General features: G+C 40.8%; 1 protein-coding gene across 1 annotated transcript in view; it reads left to right on the forward strand.

The window, feature by feature from the left end:
• Positions 1–25,890, forward strand: part of ASB5 (ankyrin repeat and SOCS box containing 5) — a 51,753-nt gene that overhangs the window by 15,458 nt on the left and 10,405 nt on the right. The gene's annotated exons all lie outside the window — the stretch shown is intronic.

Raw genomic sequence — 25,890 nt, forward strand, 5'->3', positions numbered from 1 at the left:
CAGAGAAGCTTTTAGCACTCAGAACCCAAGCTACTCGTTGTGAATTTATCACCCCCGTGACGTCACCTGCCTTAATCCAGAGCACGTAGAATGTTCTCACCTGAGCTGCTCGGAACAACTGTTTTGAGTCACCGAATACGTGTAACTGCGGTGATTTGCAAACAGTCCCTGCGCTCTTGCAGATGAGTTTTCGCGTTTTTACTCTGAGGATCACCCAGGGTCATTTGACGCATGCTGTTGGCAGTTTTGCCCTCGAGTCACGCTTAGGCACTGTTCCATCCTCCCCACTGTGCACACTTTCGGTGCTAAGAGACAGTCCCTGGGTCATCTTGGGTGCTCTGTGTGTCCCGTGGAGGCGAACAGTAACCCCTCTGCACATCTGGGAGAAGGTCTGAAGTCTCTCACTGCCCTCAGTCGTAGAGCAGGTGTTCGGCAGATTTAGGCTGTCAGGGTGAGCAGGGAGGCCCCAAGAGTAAAGGACATCAGGGTAAGAAGAGCCAAGTGCTTCCTTATCTCTTACTGGGGTGTTATGTTTTCTGCTAACCTCATCCTCTATTTTAAAATCTTTTTGGCTGCCCTCTCTTTATTAATTCACATCTTCTTAATCAAAAAATAAACTACATCAGGAAAAAAAAAATGAACAGAACTCATTTATAGAATTTAATAAAAGACTGTAAAGCAGAAACCTGTTTAACCACGACCCAAGTCAAGAAGTGGAGCATCGTGGGAAGCCCAGAAGCCCTCCAGGTAAACCTTTATAACCACAACACCCTCCCTGTCCCCAAAGAGAGGGCGACTAACTTTTATTGTAATCATTTTCTTGCCTTTCTTTCTGGTTTTCACTCCTCTGAATACATCCCAAAATGATAAGGTTTCATTTGGTCTGTTTTTGTTTTTTTAATATTTATTTATTTAATATTTATTTTTGTCTGCGTTGGGTCTTCGTTTCTGCGCGCGGGCTTTCTCTAGTTGCGGTGAGCGGGGGCCACTCTTCATCGCGGTGCGCGGGCCTCTCACTGTCGCGGCCAGTCTTGTTGCGGAGCACAAGCTCCAGACGCACAGGCTCAGTAGTTGTGGCTCACGGGCCTAGTTGCTCCGCGGCATGTGGGATCTTCCCAGACCAGGGCTCGAACCCGTGTCCCCTGCATTGGCAGGCAGATTCTCAACCACTGCGCCACCAGGGAAGCCCCTGGTCTGGGGAAGCCCCTGGTCTGGGGAAGCCCCTGGTCTGTTTTTAAATTTTATATGAGTTGAGTCATCCACTAAACACTCTCTCATGACTTGCTTTTTTTCACTAAATGATATGATAGGAAGATTGATCTATGTGTATATGAAGTTCACTCATGTTCAATGCTATAAATTCCATTCCCAATTTAGAGTAATTACAAATGATATTGCTCTAAACGTCCAGTACAAATAAGTTGGTATAGCTCTAGGACTGGAATTGCCAGGTCAAACAGCATGAATATCTTTCGTTTTTTTACCTAGTGTTACACTGTTTTCCAACAGGGTTGTATCTATAGTGAAACCAGCAGCATATAAGAATTTGTGGTGGTTCCCATTGTCGCTAATATTTGGTATTGCCAATATTCTTAATTTTTGCCGATCTAGCAAGCATGTAGGGATATCTTGTGGTTTAATTTTCAGTTCTCTAATAATGCCATTTTCATGTTTATTAGCCATCTGTACTTCTCTTTTGTCATGTGCCTGCCAAATATTTTGCCATCTGTTCAACTGCATCATCTGCTCCTTTTTCGTGGGTTTTTAGAAGTTATTTTTATATTCTAACAATTAGATAGAAAATGAAAAAAACACTTGAAGGAGCTCCTTATAAATATCCTTTGTGGCTTGTCTTTTCACTTTTTATGGTTTTTCTTTTGGTGAACCGAAGTTCTTAATTTAAAAATAGTCAAATTTATAAATCTTTTCCATTTTGGTTCATATTTTGTGTGTAATTTATTTGTTACAACCCTACTGTATTTCAAGATAACGGAAGTATTTTCCTGAATTCTCTTCTTAAAGCTTTCCTTTCCAGTTCTCCACTTGGAATTGAGTTTTGGAATGGTATGATTTACAGTTGCTGCAGACCCACTCTGAATAAGTGTAGGGCCTATCATGGGCTTTCTAAGTGGTTACGTTTCCCCGGGCCTACACCACATTATATTGGTTTCTACAGCTTTACACTATGTCTTGATACCTGGTAGAGCTATATCTATTTTAGAAGCAACTTCTGTGATTCCCAGAACACTTGTTGAGTTTATTGTTGGAATTCATTTAACCTGTCAGTCATTGATTTGAGAGAGGATTCACATCTTGGCAACACTTGACCTTCCAATGAATAAACATGATGTGTTTTCCCATTTATATACGTTTTCTTTAATGTCTCTCAGTATTGTTTTATTATTATCCCCTGAGAAGGTCTTACATATTTTTTGTTTAATTTATTCCTGGGTACTGAATTGTTTTATGCTACTACTATAAATAGTATCTTGTTAGTTTTTTTCATTTTCCACCTGTACGTTGTAGGTTAATTTGTACAATTAATACAAATGAATTGTATTTACAATTAATTTTTGTATATTAATTTTATACCCAGAAACTTTGTTAAACTCTCTTATTAATTCTAATAGAAATCTGTAGGTTCTGTGGGGTGTTTTCAGTAGAAAATCATAATATTTGTGAATAATGCCAGGTTTCTTTCTTTCTAATTGCCATACTACCATTTTTTAATTTCTTCTTCTTCCTTCAGTCTATGGATTAAAACCTTCAGCACAAAAATTAATTAACTATGATTCTGTTCTAGGTCCCCTTAAAGCTTGAGTCTGAATAAAATTTAAGGCACAGATAATGGTAAAAAATAAATACAATATATAACTTTCAGAGAAGAGCAGGAAACAATTATAAAATTAATCAAATCAAAAGAACTAAAGAAGGAGAACAAAGCTACAGAAAAGGTGGAGAAAATACAAACTAATATAGGAAAAATAAATCTAAATCTATTAGTAATTTAAATAAGTATAAATTGAGTTCTCTAAAGATAACTTTCAGATTGACTTTTTTGAATGGCCCTTCTAAAACATAAGGATTCAGAAAAGCTGAAAATAAAGGATCATGAGAGATGTGCCTCAGGAAATAAAAGTGTTGTCACTATATTAATGTGAGATAAGTAAGATTTTTAGGCAAAAAAAAAATTACTGGATGCCACCATATAATAACAGGTTGAATCTACTAAAAAGCTGTAACAAGTCTGTGTATTCACCCAGTAAAATGGCTTCAAAATAGAAAATTGAAATACTGGCATAACTACAAGGAGAAAGAGAAAAATATATATACATATATTTTTGCAGTACGTGGGCCCCTCACTGTTGTTGGCCTCTCCCGTTGCGGAGCACAGGCTCCGGACGCGCAGGCTCAGCAGCCATGGCTCACGGGCCCAGCCGCTCCGCGGCATGTGGAATCTTCCCAGACCGGGGCACGAACCCGTGTCCCCTGCATCGGCAGGCAGACTCTCAACCACTGCGCCACCAGGGAAGCCCAGAGAAAACATTTGAATAGAATTATCTTAGTAATTGATAGATTATGGAGACAAACACTGCTCACTATATAAACATATAGAAGAAATTTAAGAGGTAGCTCTTATTGGTAAATGGAACTCTAAATTCACATTCTTTTCATGTAGATTTTGAACATTTACAAAAATTGAGCGTACACAGGGCCATAAAGCATGTCTTAAGAAATTTCAGATGTCTGGTATTATACAGACCAGAGGTTGGCAAAGTTTTTCTGCAGAGGATCAGAGAGTAGATATTTTCGTTTCTGTGTGCCATGTAGTCTCAGTTCTGCAGTTATAGTCTCAAAGCAAACATAGATGATGTACAACAGAATGGGTTTTGCTCTGTTCCGATAACAGTTTATTTACCAAAACAGATGGTAGGCCAGATGTGGCCCAGGAGCCATAGTCTGCTGACCTCTGATATAGAACACATCCATTCCTCCCAGATAAATTAATGTAGAAATCATTAACAAAATGCAATGAGAAAAAATCGCATTATGTTTGGAAACTGAGAAAATATCTTTAAGTAACTCATAGGTCAAGCAATCAAAATTATGAAAAGAGCAAAATCAACTGCCACAAACTGAAGGAAGAAAATAATAAAGCTGCAAGTAGAAATTAATAAAGTAACTTTTTATCAACAAATTATAAACAAGCTAAAAGATAACCTGTTGAAAAACCGTAATTAGTATACCTCTGTCAGAACAGAGCTACAAATAAACAACAGATGGAATCAAAGAGAACATAATAGCAGACGTTGCTGAAATTTTTATAAGTGGTTGTTATATAACAACTTAATGCCAATAATTTTGACTATTTGGATGAAATCGACAACTTCCTAAAACATAACTTATCAAAGCTGAGTTTTTTAAGAAAGAAAGAACCTAAGTAGTCTGAAAATCACTAATATAATCATTAGTTTTTAAACTTCCTCCGAAAAATCTCCAAGAGTAGGTGATTTTACCAGTGGCTTCTACCAAGCACCATAGGTAGAAATATTTCTAATAGGTGAACTATGACAGTAGAGAAAACAAGAGACTAGCCTCTCTCATGTCACGGAGTCAGTGCCCTGTTACCTGTGGCGTCTTTGTACGGTGTCACCTTAGTTATCCTGAACTGCTTCCCAGAATCCCCTCTCCTCTGTTGTTCTGGGTTGGGAGCAACCAGAAGAAAAATATGTACAGAGTGAAGAGCCACCATCTTTACACTCTGAAGTCTGCTGTGGACACGGCCCCACGGCTGCTGGCACAGGCCACTGCTCATCCAGCAACATCCAGACCCACGGCTGGTTCAGCTCCCTCCCGACTGCCTCTCAAGTGGTGAAGGGTACTGGCTTCTCCTCAGGTCACCTGCATCTTGGAAGTTGGAGGTGATGAGAGACAAACACCATCCAGGTTTCCTTCTGGGTTCCAGTACATCCTTGCTCTCCCCTACTTCACATTCAGCTCTCACTGCAGACCTGCAGCCAGACAGTCTACAGTAAAGTCAAGCCCAACATACATGCGAAGACAACAGCCTTGCAGAGACTTCTTAACCCGCAACTGTGGAAGGGCCCATTGGTGTAAGAATTCCCTCGTTCTAAATATTGTATTCAGAGGGATCGAAATTTAACTGATACATTACCAGAACTTGAGAAGGTCAGTATACGGAGAATCAAAGGCTAATCTCACTCAGGAGTGTAGCTGCAAAAATCTTAAGTGAAATATCAGCAAACCAAAACTAGCGTGAGAAATCATCTTTCTAAGAAATGTCTTATGGTAAGGTTTCCTGTTTTAAGTAACATCCTGGCCCGTAAATTGAGCAGAAAGATAACATCCTATTAGGAGATACAACCTTGCTTTTGCAGAAGCACACAATCAAAGCTGCTAAAGTCACCTTGGGACTATTTTGAAGCAGATCCCAAACATATCACTTGATCAATAGAGAGAAAATGGGTTGAACGATAGCCAGAATGAATGTAAGCAGAACAGGGAATGACTATTACCGTACGTAACGTACAGTAGCTCAGGCTAGGCCCTTAACTACAGGGTGGCGGTGTTGGAAATGAACGCATACGGACATAACTAAGGGAATTTTTGCGGGGGGGATTGGCGTGATGAACTAACAGGTTGGTTTATGCACGGTTTCACAGCAACATCTGGGGTAGAAGCCCTGGGGTAATGTTTAATGTTATTAAAAAGTTATTAAGTTATTAAAAGTTATTAAGGCACTTCCAGTGTAGGACGTCATGGCGCATTATTGCACATTTAAGAACTGCCATCGGTTCTTTGTCTGCTCAGGAAAAAACTTAGGTAAAATCCCACTTGATCTGAATTCAGTTCGACTCGGCAAACCTGGGGACCGTCCAGATCATCTTGGCTTCATCACCACTGGCAAAACCTTCCGGAACCGAGGGGCTGTTGATAAGGATATTTGAGAGACTGCCGTCTTCCAGAATATTATTACCTCCAAACATGTGGCTTCTTCCTCTTTTAAAAAATTTCCTCATTTCTAATATTTTTAGTGTTTCCTAAATTTTTGACTTTTACATGAAAATGGCTGGTCTGTTATACATCAATGAGCGTTTCTTTCTTTGCAACCAGTAGACTCACCTGTGACACAGGATGGATGTATTTTTGAGCCTGCAACTTTTCTTAGGCAGTGTTTTCTGTTGCTTCATTTTCATGGGCTGTCTTTGTTTGGTTGTTTGTTTTGTTTTGTTTTGCTTATGAGGTAGCAAAGTCACATCTAGTATACCAGAAACTGTTTTATATACACCATAGTCACTAAACAACTAATGAACCATGAATATCTGTAGGGTTTACCAGTAACTGAAGTACTTGAGGGTTTTGAATTTGCTTTTCAACTTTGCCACTAGATAGAAAGACAAGATTTGATGAAGAAAGCATGAACGATGCATTTATATCTACATTATAAACTAGTAAGAATAATGCCATAAAAACTAACATTAATAGGGGGCTCACTGGGTACCAGGCATTGTTCTGATGTATGTATTAATTCATTTAATTCTCAGAGAAATCCTGCAAGGTAGGCTTGTTATCCCATTTTCCATGTAAGGAAATTGAGGCACAAAGAATTAATTAATTAAGACACTAATACTGGAACAAGTAGTGTTGCTGAAATCCGGCCTCTGTGCACCGGTGCCGGGCTAAATCTCGGAGACAGAGTTTGGGGTGAAGTGGAAAGAGATAGCTCTGTTGCTTTGCCAGGGGAAGGGGGCCACAGCGGGCTACTGCCCTCAAGACTGTGTGTCCCACCCGGAGGGGGTAGTGAGGAGTCTTACAGTGTCCAAGGAGCAGGGCGTGGTCAGCTCGTGGACATTCTTCTGATTGGTTGGTGGTGAGGTAATGGGGAATCAGCATCATTGGCCTTCTGGCTCCACCCGGTCTGCGGTCTACGTGCTGGTGGGCAGCATGCGGTTAACTTCTTCCATCTGGTGGGAGTTTCAGTATCTGCAAAACAGCTCAAAGGACATGGCTCAGAGTGTTATCTTCAGCCCTTGAGGAAGAGCTAAACGTTCTTGACTTTGTTCAGTGGCTAGAGTATTATTATTTCGTCTTGCTTGACTATTTTCCTTTCTTTCTGCGTTTTCTCACTTCTCTGATTAGATTTATTCTTTGACTGAAGTTTTTCTACAGACAAAAGGCAGGTGGAGGACACAGGTGGGGGTCTGTTCTGGGAAGGCCTCGTAGGGTCCTGCTCGGTTACAGGAGCTCCATTAGAAAGTGGCTCTCCTGACATCTATCAAATCAAATGTAGATAAATTGCTGATGTAAGTAAAATTGGTTAAAAAAAAAAAATCACATAGATGAGAGTTTAAAATCTTTTTTTCGTATGTATTGTGATAAAAAAATAAAGAATTTTTTAATGCAATAGGTACTTTATTTTAAATATATGCTTAGCAGAGGTCTGAAAAATGTGGAGTCCTGCTTTCAAAAACAGAATCGCTCTCTTTGGTTAGATCTTCCTTGTTTATTTTTTCTTTTACAATAGTAGCCTTCATTTTGCTGTTTTTCCAATGATTTCATAGCTTACAGGCTAGCCAAGTGCTTTCAAAGATACCACGTTAAGAATAACAGCAACAGCAAAAATTGGTTTTTCCTTACTCTTCCGCAAAGATCTGGGCTTCACAGAGGTCCTTGTGATGGAAATATAGCATCTGTGATTACGTCGTGTCCTCTTTATTGAGAATCACTGTTTACCACTTACGATTTATTAAACGTCGGTGAAAATTATACACGTAAATCAGATAATTTATGGAAATCTCTAGCAGTTAAGGGGCACTGCTGCAACCTTGCTGTGGGAATTTCTGAGTTTGGCATGACTTGAAAAGCCTTTGACTCCCAGACATACAAAGGCTGCTTAGGTAGTGATCGAGGTTCACTCAATTCTAAGATGCCTCTGTAGAGTTTAAGGTTCAAGTGGGCAGTGACCACTTTTCACTTTGTGTCCCCAGGAAGTAGCACCTGGTAGGCACCTAATAAATATTGAATGAATGGGTGAATGAATGAGTGAATGAATGACATCTCACTACATTTATTCATTCATTACACAACTAGGAATTAATATACTTAGTAGTTAGAGTTTATGCTAGTCTCTCATGGTTTAAGCATTCAGGTATTTTGAATTAAAATTGTATTTTATTACTTTCTACATACAGGGATTATTTGTGTCTCTTAAAAAATCGTTCGCGTCATTTGGTATAATTTGAAATATTCCAAATTCAAGGGCATGTTTTATAACGTTATACAAGATGTTTGAAACATTTTGAAATTTTAGCTCTCAAAATTAACAAATATTTGAGTTTGGTGGAAATCACCTGTAAGAACAGCTAAAGGAGAATGACTCCTCATAATTTAGTTTCCTGGACAATGCAGACAGGTATATTTTCCTCAACAGAAGCCCCTTACCATCTTGTTTCAGGATCTACCATGAAAACGTGTTTTGTGTGGACATATATATTATTATTTTCAAACTATATTGAACCGGAATTTTTTATTATGCTTATAGTTTTTTTCATCATACCCCCGCAAAGTTGGTAACATTGGAAAGACCTTCTTATATGACATTTATTCTCAAAGGCTTGTGCACGCAAGCTAATAAAATATCCTTCATCACATGGTTTAGGCACCACCGTTACACGTGTGGTTTTGTAATGATACCAACCGTATTTTCGTTAATTGGGATTTTTCAGGCCTCTTTGGCCTCTCCTAACCACTCGGTTCCAACTAAGACAGGAGTTGTCATGGACCACAAGGTGTCGCTATAGGTTTCCCAGCAACCTTTATGCAAGAGGTAGATAACCTTTGAAACAAGGGTTAACTTTAGGTAACAATCCCTCTATTTTTCCCAAGAGACTTCGGTCAGGTTTGCCCCCAGACCCCATCTGCCCTCATTTCCCATCACTAGGCCAATAGATGTAGGTACTCATGTTTAGACAGAACAATAAAAAGTAAAATGGACCAAGAACGGGGCTCAGAGATGATGCATAAGAGTTATACGTACACGTGGCTTTGTAATGAGGCGCACAGCAAGGCAGCCAAGACCTGAATGATGGCCTTTTCCAGATGAGACTTTGCAAGGGTGGAAATTTGGGACTTACAGGTAAAGGGGCTCTACCTTATCTTCGTGATGATTTAAGACGATGATTGTGTCTTGTACTTAGTGAACCCTTGGTAACAGAGAAAACAAGCAATCTTTTTTGGGGGGGACTCTTACGTTTTTTAAACAGACATTTAGAAAAGGGAGAGATCACTGATTTTTGCCCCAAGATAAAGGAGTTAACGGTTATATCAATTTAGGTATCATTATAGAAGGCAGTTTATGAATTGAGTGTCTCTTTAGAAAATAAAAACTACTGACCTGTAGATGCTGATATATTGGAAGTACTGTTTTTGTGGGATTATGATATAGTAATGACTGCAAAGAGTCTGCATCTTTTTTTTTTTTAAACTGGGATATAGCTGTTTTGCAATGTTGTGTTAGTTTCTACTGTACAGCGAAGTGGAGTTCCCTGTGCTATACAGCAGGTTCTCATTAGTTACCTATTTTACACATGTAAGTGTATATACGTTAGTCCCAATCTCGCAATTCATCCCACCCCCCACCTCGCCCCTTGGTGTCCATACGTTTGTTCTCTACATCTGTGTCTCTATTTCTGCCTTGAGTCTGCATCTTTTAGAGGTCTGTACTGAAATATTTATGGGTGGAACAATATGATGAGGTTTGCTTCAAAATAATCATAGGAATAGGGGTGGGGAGAGATGTGGGTAGGCTGTATATGAAACAAGACTCAGCGTCAGTTGGTAACTGTTAAACTGGGTGGTGGATAGCATATATGTCAGAAATATTCCATGGTCATAATGGGGGAAGGTGCCAACCCAGATCCAAGCAAGAGTCTGTTCATCTTGATCTTCTTTTTCTGACAGTGGAGGGACTCCATGATCAAGTCCCCCACCTCAGGCACACACCCTCAAAAACCTTCACCTATGGGTTATTCACTCATTAGTTCACCTAAATACCACCTTTCCAGGGCAATGAGCTCCTGCACTTTGTTACTGTGTAAACTAAAAATAAATAAAAAGAGTTTACTTTTTAAAAATCTAATTTAATTTAATTTTTTATACAGCAGGTTCTTATGAGTTATCTATTTTATACATATTAGTGTATACATGTCAATCCCAACCTCCCAATTCATCCCACCTCTCCCCCACCAAGTTTTCCCCCCTTGGTGTGCATACGTTTGTTCTCTGCATCTGTGTCTCTATATCTGCCTTGCAAACTGGTTCTTCTCTACCATTTTTCTAGATTCCACATACATGTGTTAATATATGATATTTGTTCTTCTTTTTCTGACTTACTTCATTCTGTCTGACAGTCTCTAGGTCCATCCACGTCTCTACAAATGACCCAGTTTCATTCCCTTTTATGGCTGAGTAATACTCCATTGTATATATGCGCCACATCTTCTTTATCCATTCCTCTGCTGATGGGCATTTAGGTTGCTTCCATGTCCTGGCTATTGTAAATAGTGCTGCAGTGAACATTGGAGTGCATGTGTCTTTTTGAATTATGGTTTTCTCAGGGTATGTGCCCAGTAGTGAGATTGCTGGGTCATATGGTAGTTCTATTTTCAGTCTTTTAAGGAACCTCCATATTGTTCTCCATAGTGGCTGTATCGATTTACATTCCCACCAACGTGCAAGAGGGTTCCCTTTTCTCCACACCCTCTCCAGCATTTGTTGTTTGTAGATTTTCTGATGATGGCCATTCTGACTGGTGTGAGGTGATACCTCATTGTAGTTTTGATTTGCATTTCTCTAATAATTAGTGATGTTGAGCATCTTTTCATGCGCCTCTTGGCCATCTGTATGTCTTCTTTGGAGAAATGTCTATTTAAGAGTTTACATTTGTGTCCCAAATTTAGCTTTTAAAACTGTCAGAACATGATCTAACTTCCTAGTATTTCAGAATGTCTTGAAAAGTTTATTCACACCTGTGACTTGTATGATTATGTAGATTTCGATCAAATTCCCTCTTAGATGTCAACTTTCCATTTTGAAGTATCTAAAAGTAATAAGGTTTCTCTCCTGTAGAAGTGCTCTGTCTCTCCGATGATTTCCAGTGTCCTTCTTTGAAGCTTTTGCAACTTTAGTATCACTTTATCACTGAGGATTGGCAACCAGACTAAACATAGATCCCCATGTTTTCAGATACGCTAACGTTGTTAAAACGGGAATAGAATGGCTCCTGGGAATAGAATTACCCTGTTTGATTTCCCATGTCCTTCTTACAAGGGTTCAAACTTCATTTTAGCCTTTGTGGGTAGTAATAGCATGCCATCTCCAATCTTTAATCTATCTCAGATACTTTTTCTGAGACATGTTTAGAGTTCATTATCTTCTGTGAAATAATTTTTCTTTTTTTCCTTATGGTTTTATCAATACCGCTTTCTTTAAAACTTCTGCCTACTCGCAGAGCCTGATGATATCCCGCAATTGATCTAATCCACTTTTTTATTTACACTAAGCAAGATGCTAGATGCTTCTATATGTCTGGAGATTTCACCATGAGTTCTTATTTATACAATCATAGATACCCAGCATTTAAATGATTCTGTGCCAAACATATTCACTTCACTGTGCATATTTTAATGAAATCATACAGCTGTGCATAATCGATGCAATCTTTCGTCCCTTATTTTCTCCAGTAAATAAACTGAAACATTTTCTTTCAATTCCATAGAGTCACTTTAGAAAACTACTTATACTTTTGATGTATTTAAAATTTATGTGTTCTGCAGGCCACACACACCTCAGTTAACTAAGTATGTGGTTATGGTCAAATGCAATGGCTTCTTTTCCCCCCGTTGCGCTGGAAATTCGCTTATTACCCCCCATGGACTGTAGAAAGCCTTCTTAAAGTATTCTTGGGAATTCCATTTGCAAGCTACATTTTAAACTAATAAGTTTTTCACTGCCCATTGTAAGAGGTGCAGTGGTGGACCTGTTGAATAACAGGTGTATGTACTCAGAGTACACGACATAGTGTAGGAGACAGACATAGGAAGAGGCCATTAGAAGACCAGAGGTCCAAGATTGTTAAGACCAAAAATGTCCCAGTTCTTATAAGAAAGCATCGCATGTTTATTTTACAATAACAAGAGAAAAGTGCAAAGCCAAAAATTCAAAAGTTTAAAATTGAAGTTTCTTTTAGAAACAAAAATTAGTATTTACTTTCACTGTGTGGCTCGTGTAGGTCCTTGCACTCCCCTTATGGGTACCAGTGAGGGCAGAGAGCCAGTGGTTCATGAAAATTGGCTCCTGTAAATATGCTGGACTCCATAAGCCCCTTCCTGGACTACCTTTAAGGTTTTCTCACCACCTAGGAATGTTTCCCCCGTACAAATAGCCTCGGCTAAGTGTACCCCGAGTTCCAGGTTTACTGGGAGTGTCTGGCCTCCTTTGTGGTGATATAATATGCCCAAAGCTCACATACCACCCTGCCCTTTTATGTTAGTCCTAGACTCTGAATCAAAGAACGCTAGAGCCAGAAAACAACCATCTTCTCCAAGCTCCTCATTTTATAGAAAAGGAAACTGAGTTATCATTGTGCTATTTGCACCAGGTCACATAGTTCCAAGGATTAGAAATCAATCCAAGATAAGGAAAAGATATTCCCAGTATTCATTCGTGATAACTTTGAAGTAAATATTGGCAATGAAATGCAACAGCAGATATGAACACGGGAAATTATCTTACTCATGAGATGTTTTCTTCTCTTACTCAGCGTGTTATAAGAAGGCAGTACCCCCAATAATTTTTTTTCTGTGTGTACCAACAGAAGGTAGACCCTGGTAATAGTGATTGAAAAATATAGATAATAGAATCTATGACCATTTTTCCTCTAGACCAGTCTCAGTAGGTTAATACCATGTAACAGGATCACCAGCTCAGTTAATCCTTGGTGTCCTGGCATGGTTCAGCCACTGCTCTTGACTCAGTCATGGACCACGTTCCCAGTTCAGTTTTACGCGCCAGCAAAAAATACCAGGCACGTGTTTGGTTTTTCCTCTCTTCTCTCCAGCTACCCTTTCCTCTGCCTTTTAGGGTGAAAACTCTCAGCTGTACTTAAATTGACCGCTGACGTCTTTTGGTCTAGAAATGACCTCCAGAAAAAATCACAATGGAGAGCTATGCCTATATTAATAGGAAGACTGTGATTCTGTACGGAAGCCAATTCTAAACTTAGATCCTTACAAGATGAAAACATGAGCTAGCTACCAGCTGACCCGAAGGCACACACACTATTTCTGAGAATGGAGGAGACAAGGCTCTCTGGTCACCGGCCACGATTGAGCTTTCTGGCTGCAACGGTGTTTATTGCTATCATCGACAGGCGATTCTACTTTGGATTGATTCGTATCAATAGATATTTCAAATAGGCTCTCATGTTTTAAAGACAGGGCTGTTTCTATTCTGTTTCCGACTAGGAAAGGCAATTTAACACGTTTTTACTTTCTGTGTCACTCAGGTAGTTAAATACTCAGCTGGCAGCAGCCGAGTTTCCACTTTAAAAATAGAAAAGCTACTGCCTTTCTGACCCAGTCCCACCCCTACCGGCCCTGCTCCCCGTGTTTCTGAATAGAGTTCAATGTGGAGGCCATCCTCCAGTCAGCACGCAGGAATCTCTGTGAAAGCCCAAAGGGAAGGGAAAAAGTAGTTAGAAATCCAGCCGCTGACCTTTTTGTTCTGGCTGGAGCCCTTGCACTGTGACATCTGGTTGTCTGGGCAGAAACGTCGTCCCCATTATGCCCACAGACAGTGCTGTTGAAGGGAACTGCATTAAGCAGACCCTCCCGAAAAGAAGGCTAGCGAGTGTAGAAGGATGCTCTTCTGAGTGAAAAGCTAGCTGGAGTATTCTGACCAGTCAAGGTTAGTAGAGCAGCCATTGCAAGTCTGTTGGTGTCCTGAAATAAACGATATTGACCTGTTTTTGCAAATACTAACTTGAAGCTGTGGGTGCTTTCCAGAATGCGGACTCTGACATGTAAACATATGGCATGGCAAAGGGCTGCACTGTATCTTCACCTTTTAGCGTGTGGAAAATGCACCCGTGGACTCTTCCTTATGACTGTGCAGTAAACACTGGGTTGTTTACCTTTCTGGGTCAGCAGGTGTTTCTAAGTTGATGTGGGAGCAAGGAAAGCTGCTATTAAGCAGGAAAAGACTGTTGCCAAGCAACTAAATCTGGAAATTTCGAATCATTTAAATTGAACTATAAAGTAGGAGGGTGATGTAGGCAAAAAAAATGAATAGAACCACTTCCCTAAAGCACCCTGGCGTGAAGCTTTTAATTTTAATACTGGAAACATAGGAAAGCTATCGAGGAGAATAAGCACAGTACCAAAAAGCAGCTGTGTAAGGAGATTCTTTTTTGAAAGAATAAGTGTCAACTTTTGTAGAACATCAATACGGTCGATGATAGACTTAAAGGTTGGAAATACAGGTTTAGACATAAAAGTGACCCCCTACTCCCCACAGTGTAAGAGCTGTATTTACTATATAATGGTTGGGGCCTGATGAATATTATTTAGAAATTGTTATAAATTTAGAAAACATGCAAAACAAATTTTTAAGGAGGATAAAACACTGTCATTCCTTTAAAAGACCGAGAAAGCAACTTGATTCTTCCCCCTCACCCCTGACCCCAAAGTACATTTCCTTTTAATTTCTCTTTAACATTAAGATTGTCAGTAAAGATTAAGAACAAATTAGCATAGATAAAAAGCGGGTGACTACAAAGACAAGTTAATGATTCAACAAGTGTTTATTGAGTACTTACTGTGTTCTGGGCACTGTGCCGGCTGCAGGGAAGCAGTAATAATAGTCTCATCATTCTCAGACTCTTTAAGGATCCAGGAGGAGTGCAGGCAGTTATCGTAGAAAGATTATTCTGCCATTTCCTACGTGAAGAGTCAGTTATCTAAATATGTGCTTGACCAGAGTTATGAGCAACAGAGTTGGATACGGTGGTAAAAAATTTAAAACTAAGTAAACTCATTCACCTGGATGAGCCTCACACGCCTTCACTGAAGATAGACTCCAGGAGAAGTTGAAAATAAGCTTTAAAATTATGTTAAAAATCTAATTTTCTGTAAAGGAGATGTAGTTTTAGACAGTCCTCTTTGACACAGCTTAAATATATTGAAAATAGAACAAAACAAGAAATGGTCCATGCTTCAATTTAAAAAAAAGGAAAATGTCTTGGCAAACATTCATTAGATTTAATTCAAATTTTTCCAGCCTGTTAATGAGAATGTAAATAGGTCCAGTCTTGCTGGGGGTAATTTGATGACATGTATAGAAATTTTAAGAATTTACCCTAAGAAGATAATTAGACACATTCACAAAGATAAGAAATAATGTTGATTCCTCCAAACTAAAAGCCACCTAAACATCATTTAGTAGGGGATTAACTAAGTAAATAATAGTGTACCTATACAATGACATACAATTCTACAATATTTTAAATGACTAATTTATATCATTTGAAATATTATAAAATTATATTTTGTGCAGTGGAACAATGACCATGTGATATCTATAAATGAAAACAAAAGGTTAAAAGCAATATGAGTAGTATGGTTGCATCTTGATTAAAAATTGTAAATTTAGAAAAAAAGTTGGGAAGGATGTACAACAAATGTTTGTAATGGTTATATTTGGAAAATGGCATTATGATTTTTTGTGTGTTTTACAATGTATTTATTGTCCTATTTAACGTACCACTTTTATAATTAGATAAGAATACAGCTATTGTTGCTGTATTGCTATATTGTTGCTACTACTTCAAATATACATTATTATTATTATTATTATATGAAAATGTAGAAAACAGAATTCCACAGTTCTTTTCACTCTCAGGAGGTAACTCTTTGCTTGTTGAATTAGTTAGTTAGTTATAATATTTCTTATGGGCTCATTATGGATTAACAGCCCACACAGTACACTATAAGTTCTGGGGTTGAAGAGAAACTGTTGTATCATAAAATTGCATTGAACATTCCAAAGAACCAAATGTGTTTCCTGCTTTGTCAGTTACTGATTATAACTTGAGGCAAATCATTTAATCTCTGTCTTAGTCTGCCCAGGCTGCCATAACAAAATACCATAGACTGGGTGGCTTAAAGAACAGAAATTTATTTTCTCACAGTCTAGGGGCTAGAAAGTCCAAGCTCAAGATGCCAGCATGGTCAGACTTCGGTGAGCGCTCTTTTCCTGGCTTTAGACAGCCACCTTCTCACTGTGCCTGATCATGGAAGAGAGACAGAGACAGAGACAGAGAGATCTTTCTTTTTCTATAAGGCCACCAACCCTATCGGATTAGGGCCCCATCCTCATGACCTGATTTAACCCAATTACCTCCTACAGCCCTATCTCCAAACACACATTGAATGTGAAGGCTTCAACTTAGAAATTTGGGGCACACAATTCAGTCCTATTTTAATCCATTCAGGCTGTCATAACAAAATACCACAGATAGGGTAGTTTATCAACAACAGAAATTTATCTCTGTCAGTCCTGGAGCCTGGAAGTCCCAGACCGAGTGCCTGCATGGTCATGTTCTCATGAAGACCCTCTTCCTGGCCCATTGCTAGCACCTTCTCACTGTGTCCCCACATGGTGAGGGGGCTGAGGATCTCTCTGGAGCCCCTTCTGTAAGGCACTGATCCCATACGTGAGGGCTCCACCCTCATGGCTTAAGCACCTCCCAAAGTCTCCATCTCATAACACCATCACATTGGGCACTAGGGTTTCAACATGGTAACTTTGGGGTGACACATTCAGTCCATAGCACTTTGAATCTCCATACAATGAAAATAATAATTTTATTAAGTTTTAGCAAGTTTTATTAAGGGCATGCTTTGTGTCAAACACTTCTCACATGGGGCCCATTGACCCTTACAACAACTAGAAAATGTAGATATTATCGCCCCCATTTTATAGATGAGCAAACTGAAATTTAAAGAAATTTACCGAGTTGCATTAGCAAATATGTGGTAGTCAGAGGTCCAGTCTAGACATTCCTTCCTGCACAGACCGTTCTTTAACCCCACTACACAGCTCCCCATGGCCTCTCAGACAGGGTTCTTGTGAGGATCAATGTGATTATGTCTGAGAAAGCAGAAAAAGCCCGAAGTAGAACAGCGGTGAGTGAGACTGATTTAAGAAAATCCGAGTTTGCAGACTCTGTACTAGCCGTGTTGGAAGGAGCAGAGGATTACAGGAGGAGAATGGGGCACTCTTGTTGGGGCTATCCGCGGGATTTTGGGAGGAGGAAGCTTGTGAGCTGGGTTTTGCAAGACGGGCGGGATGGAGCTTAGGGAGAAGCCCGTTCAAGTCTGGGGAGAAAGAATCTGACTCCAGGAGCTGACATGGTCGAAAACGGCAGCCTTCTGTAGCTTCCGGATTAAATCTGGCCTCAAACTCCATCCCCCAAGCTTCCTTGGGATGCCGTCTTTGCAGCCACATCTCCTGACATCCTCTCCCTTAGACCTGGCGCAGAGGCTGGAGCTGAATCCAGCCCCATGAGGGAGGCACAGCCGGCCTTCAGCCCACGCGCTTCCCCCAATGAACCCATTGTTCAAGCCCCTTGTATCCCTTGAAAAAGGTCCAGCAACTCAGCTGCCTCCACGCCAGACTAAAGCGTGTAACTCTGTCCTGAAGGTGGGGACACAGGAGCTTAGGGCCCATCTGGTTCCTGTGTCTTATCAGCGCTCGGGCGCAGCCAGGGCGTGGACCTGGGTTCCTGCCCTCACGCAAGGCCAGCACAGTACACTCTGTCTCTTGCCCTCTGCCTCTCCCTCTGTCTATTCCTATCTCTCCTCGTTCCTCACAAGCCCCTCCCCCCTCTTTATTCTTCTTCCTCTTCTTTTCTCTCTCCTTCTCACCCTAAGGTACCTCCCCCCTCCCACCCACCCACCCAGGAGCCTAACTCTTCACTTAAGAGAAGCTATCTTCAAGCCACTTCTAGTTGGACTTAACCAGCCCCTGGAAGCAGGGCAGGAAAAACAAGAAGCAAAGCACAGATACACCTCAACAAGTCACTCTGCAATATGAAAAAGAGAATTGAGTTGGGGGGAAGATGATAGAAAAAGGAAGGACAAGAAATTGTTTGGGGGAACATGCACAACCGTCCAGTTTAGCTTAAATGAGGGTATGTGAAGGTCAGTGGTAGAACATAAAACAAAGGGGAAGATCTAATCCATATTGTAGGTAACCTTTACTTCCAGGATCAGAATGTTAGACTATATTCAGTGGGGGACAGGGGGCAGTAATGTTTTTGAGCCTGAGAACGACAAGATTCCAGAGGGGTTTTCAGGGCAGCCACGTGCTGCTGTGAAGATGGAGCATTGTGCCCAGAGCAGGGGGGCTTCGCTGCCCCAGGAGAGGGGCGCTGTTTTCAATTTCCCAAAAGGCACTCTATGGGCTAGCTAGCCAGAACTCTAGGTGCTTTTGGAAGTTTAATTCTGTGGCAGCATTCAGGCAAGATTGGTGAGATAGAGACTGGTGTCAGGAAAACCATCTGGAAGGGTAGAGTCCAAACTGAATTCAGGAGGACGCAGACCATACTTCATTCATCTCTGTGTATCTCCCGCACCCAGAAGGGTCAGAATTGCCTGGTAGGTGAATCACCATTTAATGAATGAATAAATGGCGGATGAATGTGAGGCACAAGATTATTGCTTAAGGAAGTACTCTCAGGGCCCATTGATGGGGACAGCAAGAGGCCTGGCGCAGTTTAAGAACCAATGAATTTAGAACCAATGAATTTAGCACCCCAGCTCTAAAGAGCCTCTACAACTCACATGACTGTGCACATTCATCCATCAATAGATGTCATTAACGTGGCAGGTACTGGGGATACGGCAGTGAGCAAACTGCATTTCTAAGATCTGGTAATAAGCGCTATGAAGAAAGACACAGCAGGGAAGTGAGACAGAAAGAGTGCTGGAGAGGGGCCGGAGAGGACGTTCTCACAGTCAAGGAAGGGCTGTCCCATGAGGCGCTTCCAGCGGAGAGCAGAAGTCAGCGATAAGCCATGTGTGTATCTCAGAAAGAAGCCCCGCAGGCAGAGTCGACAGAAGCACAGATGGTCTGTTTGTTCAGGGTGGCTGAACTAGGACCACGGACGCACAGGACGTGTGGACACACCCTCGTAGGTCATAAGGTCCTTGGAGTTTACTGTGGGTGAGAAAGGAAGCCATCGGAGTCTTTCTGACTTTACAGAGATCCTCGTGTTTCGGACAGACTGTTGGAAGCGCATGGGTGGAAACACACAGACCAGTCAGGAGGCTTTTGCAGTGAGTCAGGCGAGGGTTATGGTGGCTCGGACTAGGGTAGTAGCAGTGGAGGTTATGAGATAATAGTCGAAGCTGGGTTATATTTGAATGGCCAAGGCCAACGGACTTATTGGTGTTTGCCTGTGGGGTGTGAGAAATAGAGACAAATTCAGGGTCACACAAAGGCTTTTGGTCTTGAAGTACCTGGATGATGGAGTTGCCATTTACTGATAGGAGATTTGGGAGGACCACAGCCAGAGTTCAGTCTGGGGCATGTTAAGTTGCATTGTCTGTTTAGATATCTAAGCGGAGACGTTGAAGAGCCAGCTGGAAATACACGTCTTGAATTTAGAGGAGAGAGCTGGTCTGGAGATATAAATTTGGGATGATCACCATGTCGATAATATTTTTATCAGTGGGACTAGAAGAGATCCCCCCCAAGAGTGAGTGTAGATTGATGCAAGAGCTTGCAATGAGGATCTGTGAAAAATAAAAGTACTATGAAGAAGTACCTTGTTTAATAATAACTGCCTCCCTGCAAAAAAAGCACAGGAAATAGTCAGTACATATGAAGTTCCCCTGAAAACTGCTGTACTTAAGTTGAAGACCATATTATTAGTGCCGGGTGACAGGAGGAAAGCTAACACCGTTGAAAGCAATCGAGAAGCAAAAAGGAATGGCTGGTTTTGAGAGAAAGGTGATAAATTTGCTTTAAGAAATGTCTTGAGATGCCATCAAAATATCTACGTGAAGGTCAAGTCAGTTCTGTAATGTGTCACTAAAGTGTGTAGGGGAGTCCAGGGAAGAGCTCTAGTTGGGAGCGCTATCCCTGTGCATGTGACGATTGTCTCTGAATTGTGACCATTTCCTACCCACTTATATCTCCTACAGGTATATGTAAGAGGAATAAGGTGAGCTAAAGCTTTGTTATCTTAAACAAGGTAAACTGCTCTATCTCCTGTTGAGAAGATGTAGTGAAAAGCTCATGGGACAGATATACGGAGGTACCTGTTTAATATAGAATTAGGTTTGTCATATTTGAAACGTGTTTAGTACAAACGTGCTAAGTACTTTCACGTTCATTACAGCCCTATGATGGAGATAGAATTATCCTTCCCTTTATGGTTGAGAAAACTGAGGTTCAGAAGCTTAAACAACTACCAAAGCTCCCATAACTAGTGTCTGTGCTGGACTCTGAACCTTCTCTCTTGATTTTGGATATTCATGGGGGAAACCACTATCTTCACTTTGTTGAAAATTTAGTCTTTTTTCTTGAGATAAACCACAGAGAGGTTTTCACTTATCTGTGGTTTTTTTTCCTGTTCGGGCCCATACCCTGTCTTCTTATAAGATCAGGAGGGGCTCCTAGACCGTGAACAGGAAATCAGTCAGAGCAAGTGGTGTATCCATGCAAGTCAGTACATGTACCTGGGGTTCCCAAGGCACAGCTCGCTCTGGTGGTTTCAGATCCGGACTTGCACTGTTCTTAGGAAATGAAAGACAAGCACATGTTCTGAGAATGGAAAGACAAGGATGGTCTCAATCTCTGAAGGTTTTGGCAACATGTTACTTCCCCACTAATCAACCACGTCCTCCAGGATCATGTGGCTCTGTTAATCTGCTAAACAGGAAAGTATCCGGTAAGGGTCAGTACATCCCTGGTGATTTTAAAAGTGTTTTATAAACTTGTGAATAGGGATGGGTCAGATGTTGTTGAACCTGAAGCTTAGCCACATCTTCGGATCTTCTTTAAGACAACGCAAAACTGCATACAGAGTCCTAGAAAGTGGCCGCGAAAGTGATGGGTTCTGAACTTCACGGTAAATCCAGGTCCACCATGAGGAGGACTGTTGATTTAAGATCGACAGTCTGTCAAGTATATTAGCATTTTGCACTCTGATTCATGTATGAAGATGTCATTGCTTTTCACCTCTCCTTGTAATCCCCTATTTGTGATAACTGTCCTGGCTCTCCCGTTCGGGACCACTGAGGGAAACTGGGTGTGACCCAAACCCAGAGTGCCATCTGCACCACTGATAAGTCTGCTTTCCTATGAGTCTTGCTTCCACTTCTGCGGATGGGGCCAGGATGGAGAGAAGGCAAAGACTTTCTGAAAACTGAAATGGTTTCATCATAGCCCCGAGCAGAGATCTAAGTGTAATGTTTTCGTTTCATTGCACAGCACATACTGTGAGGAGAAAACAAAATGAGTTAGGAACAGCCAGCTTCTCAAAGAGCAGTGAGCAATAAGAAAAGGCAATTTTGAAAAGAAATCAGATTTTTCAAAAGCTGTTTTTCTTTTTGGAGGTGAAAGGTCATGTTACAAGGAGCTTAGAGCTCCGTAAAATGGCCGAACAGAGCTAGCACGTGGCAAGTGATTTTTTTGCTGTTGTTAATGCTGATCGGAAAACGACATGAGTTGGATTCACCTCAACAGTGGCTGGCTTGAAGTACCGTGGGGAGATGGTGATTTAGGTATGGCACAGACCCCCAGCAATCTGTAAATACCTAAGAACGTAAATGTTTTGCTCTGGTAAGGTGATATTTACAGAACAGGACAGGCTCTCTCCCTGTAAATGATATACCAGATGCCTGGGAGCCCGTGTTGTTTCTAAATATAGGCGGTCACCTCCACTGTTGCTGCAGTGAGACCGTAACTGTAGACATTAGATTAGCTGGTGAAAGTTACAGGTATTTTGTAAAACAATTTTCACACTGGATGATTTATCCTAAGGAGTTAAACTTTATCCTAAGGAGTTAAACTGAACATTTTTTAAAAATCTTAGATACCCAATTTAAAGTCTAACAAGATTGTGAAGTTAAAAAGTTGCTGCAAATGAAGATGTTTATCTTCTGTTTGGTCTTGAGAAAGCTTATAAATCTTTCTACTATAAAGCGTATCCGCGTTGAAAGGTAAGATATTTAATATTGAACACATTTGAATGGAAATTTGCAGTTGCTAACTTTCAGATATTGAAAGGGACAAACAGGGAGGGGTGAAGATTTAGTTCAGAGCGGAAACTGGAGCATGATGTATCCTTTGATTCTCACATGTTACCAGATTAATTATAGAAATTCATCTGAGGAATTATAAGGAAGAAAATGAGAGGGGGGTGCTTGGGAGTTAAGCAAGCAGAATTCAAAACAAAAACTTTTTTTTTTCATTGACCTCAAGCATGTACTATAAATTACTCCTTTACTGGACTGATACGACTTTATTTCTTATACCTTACTTAGGAAAGAAACATACAGCAGCAGTGTTGACTGTTGGCTTAAAAACATTTATAAATCATTCAATCGCTTTATATGGTTTATTTAATTAAGTTGATAGCACTGAAAATCATTTTGGTCAATAGATGCTGTTATCTATGGCTTGAGTTTCCCTACTTTTGGAGAAAAAAGGATTGTTCCTTAAAATTCATATTAAAATGTCCCCTGTCGATCAGTCCATATTTAACGAAGAACGCTAGGTATTATTTGTGCATTTACATGGCAGGCACGCACTTAGCATGCTCATTGCTAATCTGCCCTCAATCCTGTCTCATAGGTAGTGTTTTTCCTATTTTATGGGCAATCTGACTCGCAGAGGGGTTAGGTACTTCCCGAAGACCACCGCCCCAAGCTGGGCTGCAAAGCCAGGCCTTCCCGGCCCCTCGGTCCTTTTCCTCCGTGAACTTCTGGGCTCTGACCCGCACCCGGTTTCTCACTTCCTTCTGGTTTCCATTTCCTTCTCCTCCTCTCCTGCCCACCTCCTTCTTTAAGGCACCACAGGCAACAGGGGTCCTGTTTAAGGCAGGTGAGCAGAGCTGAGTTCATCCCAGGAAGTAGCAGGGCGGTGGCTCTCGGAAGCCTGGTCCCTGCCCGATGGGCCAAGGGAGCCCTCATCCGACACTGTGTGTTCTCGGTGCTTCTCTCACTGACCACCACCCGCCCTCTCCTGGAGATTGTGTGACACTTAACTCCTTGTTCGTGCCAGTGAGGTCATATGGAAGAGAGATAACAGCAAATGCACCTACAAAAGTTTTTCTTCTTCCACTCTAAGGGACTTAAGTCTTGGTGATCAAGAAGATGACAGCGGGGACAGAAAGCTATGTGACAGTCTTGGGGGAGAGCCCGGGCTGTGACGGGATGGTAAATTCAACGAATACTTGCATTTCTTTATTTTGGCCCTGGAGTGGCCTGGTTTCTAAATGGCCCTTTTCCTGCTTTTCTCTCTCTTTTGAACATCTGCAAGCAATGCTGAAATGGTTCAGAAGACTAACGCAGTCGTTTCGGTGGATAAATTGTATGCAAAACAGGAATACCTAGTACCCTCAGCTGCAAATATTGTTAGTTTTGCTGCCCCTTAAATGTCTTCATGATGTACTAGAAAGAAATAAGTCCAAAATGAATCCAAATGGCCATTTCTATAGGCTTTTCCCAACATCTGGCTAATTGCTACATTAGCCAGTGACAGCGGAAGAATAGGCGGTGATAACTAATTGGCATCGTACAATTCAGCAAACAGCTTTCAGAGGTAAATTAAGGATAATGACATTTATTAACCCATTATACAGGAGGGAGCACGTGATCATTATAAATATTATAAATGAATATTTAACTTCAAACATATATTTAAGCGTTGATTACTTAAGACCTTATCAATTTACTACTGCTCTGCTGACTAAACTGAATATAGAGGTTTCACACATGCAGTCTGTTTGGAAAGTTAATGTTATAATTTTCTTATTTAAATAGTCGCAATGAAAACGGATACATGTTCTGAACTCCTCTAGAGTTTCACACTGCCATCAAGTTGTTTAATGATAAAACAAACAGATGTGTATGATTTTTAAAGCATTGAATATTATCTTCGTAGGTGGAACTTGAAACACAGTTGTTCGCCAAAAGAATATTATTTATGATGGTGACTTTTGCATTTTATTTAGTGAGAACATAATGTTTCAATTTCTTATAAACTACTATTTTGCTGCCAAATTTTGTCCTATCAACAAATATTTACTGGGGTGCATTAATTCAATTCTGCTTTTAATAAAGTACAGGAGTGTTGCCCACTGGAAAGAAATAATACACAAAAACTAGTAACAGTAACTCTTTGTTCAGTTGAGAATTCTAAGATCTGGACGTTGGCTTTATTAATCTTCTGGACAAGCAGGAAATACTGCTTGATTGGAAGGCGAAACAACGGCAGTGCAGTTGGAACTATAGGAGCATCAGCTCTGCAGTTAGACTATGTGACTCGTTTTAAATGTTTTCATTTCTTCTACAGCTCTCATTTCCTCAACTTTAAAACAGAAATATTAATTATTAATACATTATTATTAATTAATGTACCTCAAACAGCTGTGAGAACGAAATGAGATTCATACACACTGCTTAGACCAGTATCACGCACGTAGTAAACACTATTCAACGTCAGCTGTGATTTCCGTCACTCGAAAATCAGCCGTAAGGAAAAGAAAGATTCGTATTTTCAATAATCCCCCATAATATCATTGGATATAAAAAGACTGATGATTCTCAGTTGACTTCTGCCCTCTATACTGGGTTCACTGGGTCATTTCATTAACCTTGTGATATCTGTCCCACATTTTAGCCAGTGGAACTGTTTGGACCTCACTTGTGACAAAGTTCTACTGTAAGACCATCATACAGAAGCATAGGTATATGTCTGGGCATTTTCAACAGTACGAAGTGTAGGAATAATGAAGTGGTTTCCTGACCTATATAAGCAAGCTTTACACATGTTTTTCATGAAATTTATGTTTCTGACCAACAGCTAAGTGACTTTATTTAAATCGCACTAGGACTGATCAGCAGTTTATTTTGTTTAATTATTTATATTTATTGCATCCTACGGACCCACAAAAAGGGTAGTAGACAAGGAGACAGGTATTCGCAAACCGTCACATTACATCGGGAAGACGTTCTGTCTTGTCAGCATTGCTTTACTTTATCAGCCGATGATACCCTGTAAGTGAGTATTTTTCTGATTGGCATAGTCTGTGTGTTTAATCACTCTAAGGTGATCTCTCATGTCCGTTAAATAAAACTGACAATGCTGGTGTTGCCTACAAGAATATCACTGTGCACCAGCCCAGTATCTTATAAAGTCACCTGGGTGGACCACAGCGGGGGAGGGATGGGAGGGGCAGGTGATGGATGGGCAGGTGCTGGCTGGGTGCTGAGAGGGGCCTGGGAGAGAAGGAAAAGGGGGCTTCTACATGGGAGGGCACTGATTTTCCTAATGGGGAGGGGCCAAAGGCCTGTCAGAAGAGGGGTCACCCACGGGGCACATGACAGGTCAGGGCTTTATCCACCAGGGCACACGGTTGGAGGCTTTGGTACCTCCATCCATCCACTGCTGGCACAAGGAGAATCAGTGACCCCGAGCAAGCCCTTGGTGCTCTCAGCACCATTTCAGACACCGATGAGAAATATCGTATGATATCAGTTATATGCGGAATCTCAAAAAACTGATACAAATGAACTT

Source organism: Aethalodelphis obliquidens, unplaced genomic scaffold (assembly GCF_003676395.1).
Source record: "Aethalodelphis obliquidens isolate GAN/ISIS:26980383/991018 unplaced genomic scaffold, ASM367639v1 scaffold25, whole genome shotgun sequence".
Classification (NCBI taxonomy): domain Eukaryota; kingdom Metazoa; phylum Chordata; class Mammalia; order Artiodactyla; family Delphinidae; genus Aethalodelphis; species Aethalodelphis obliquidens.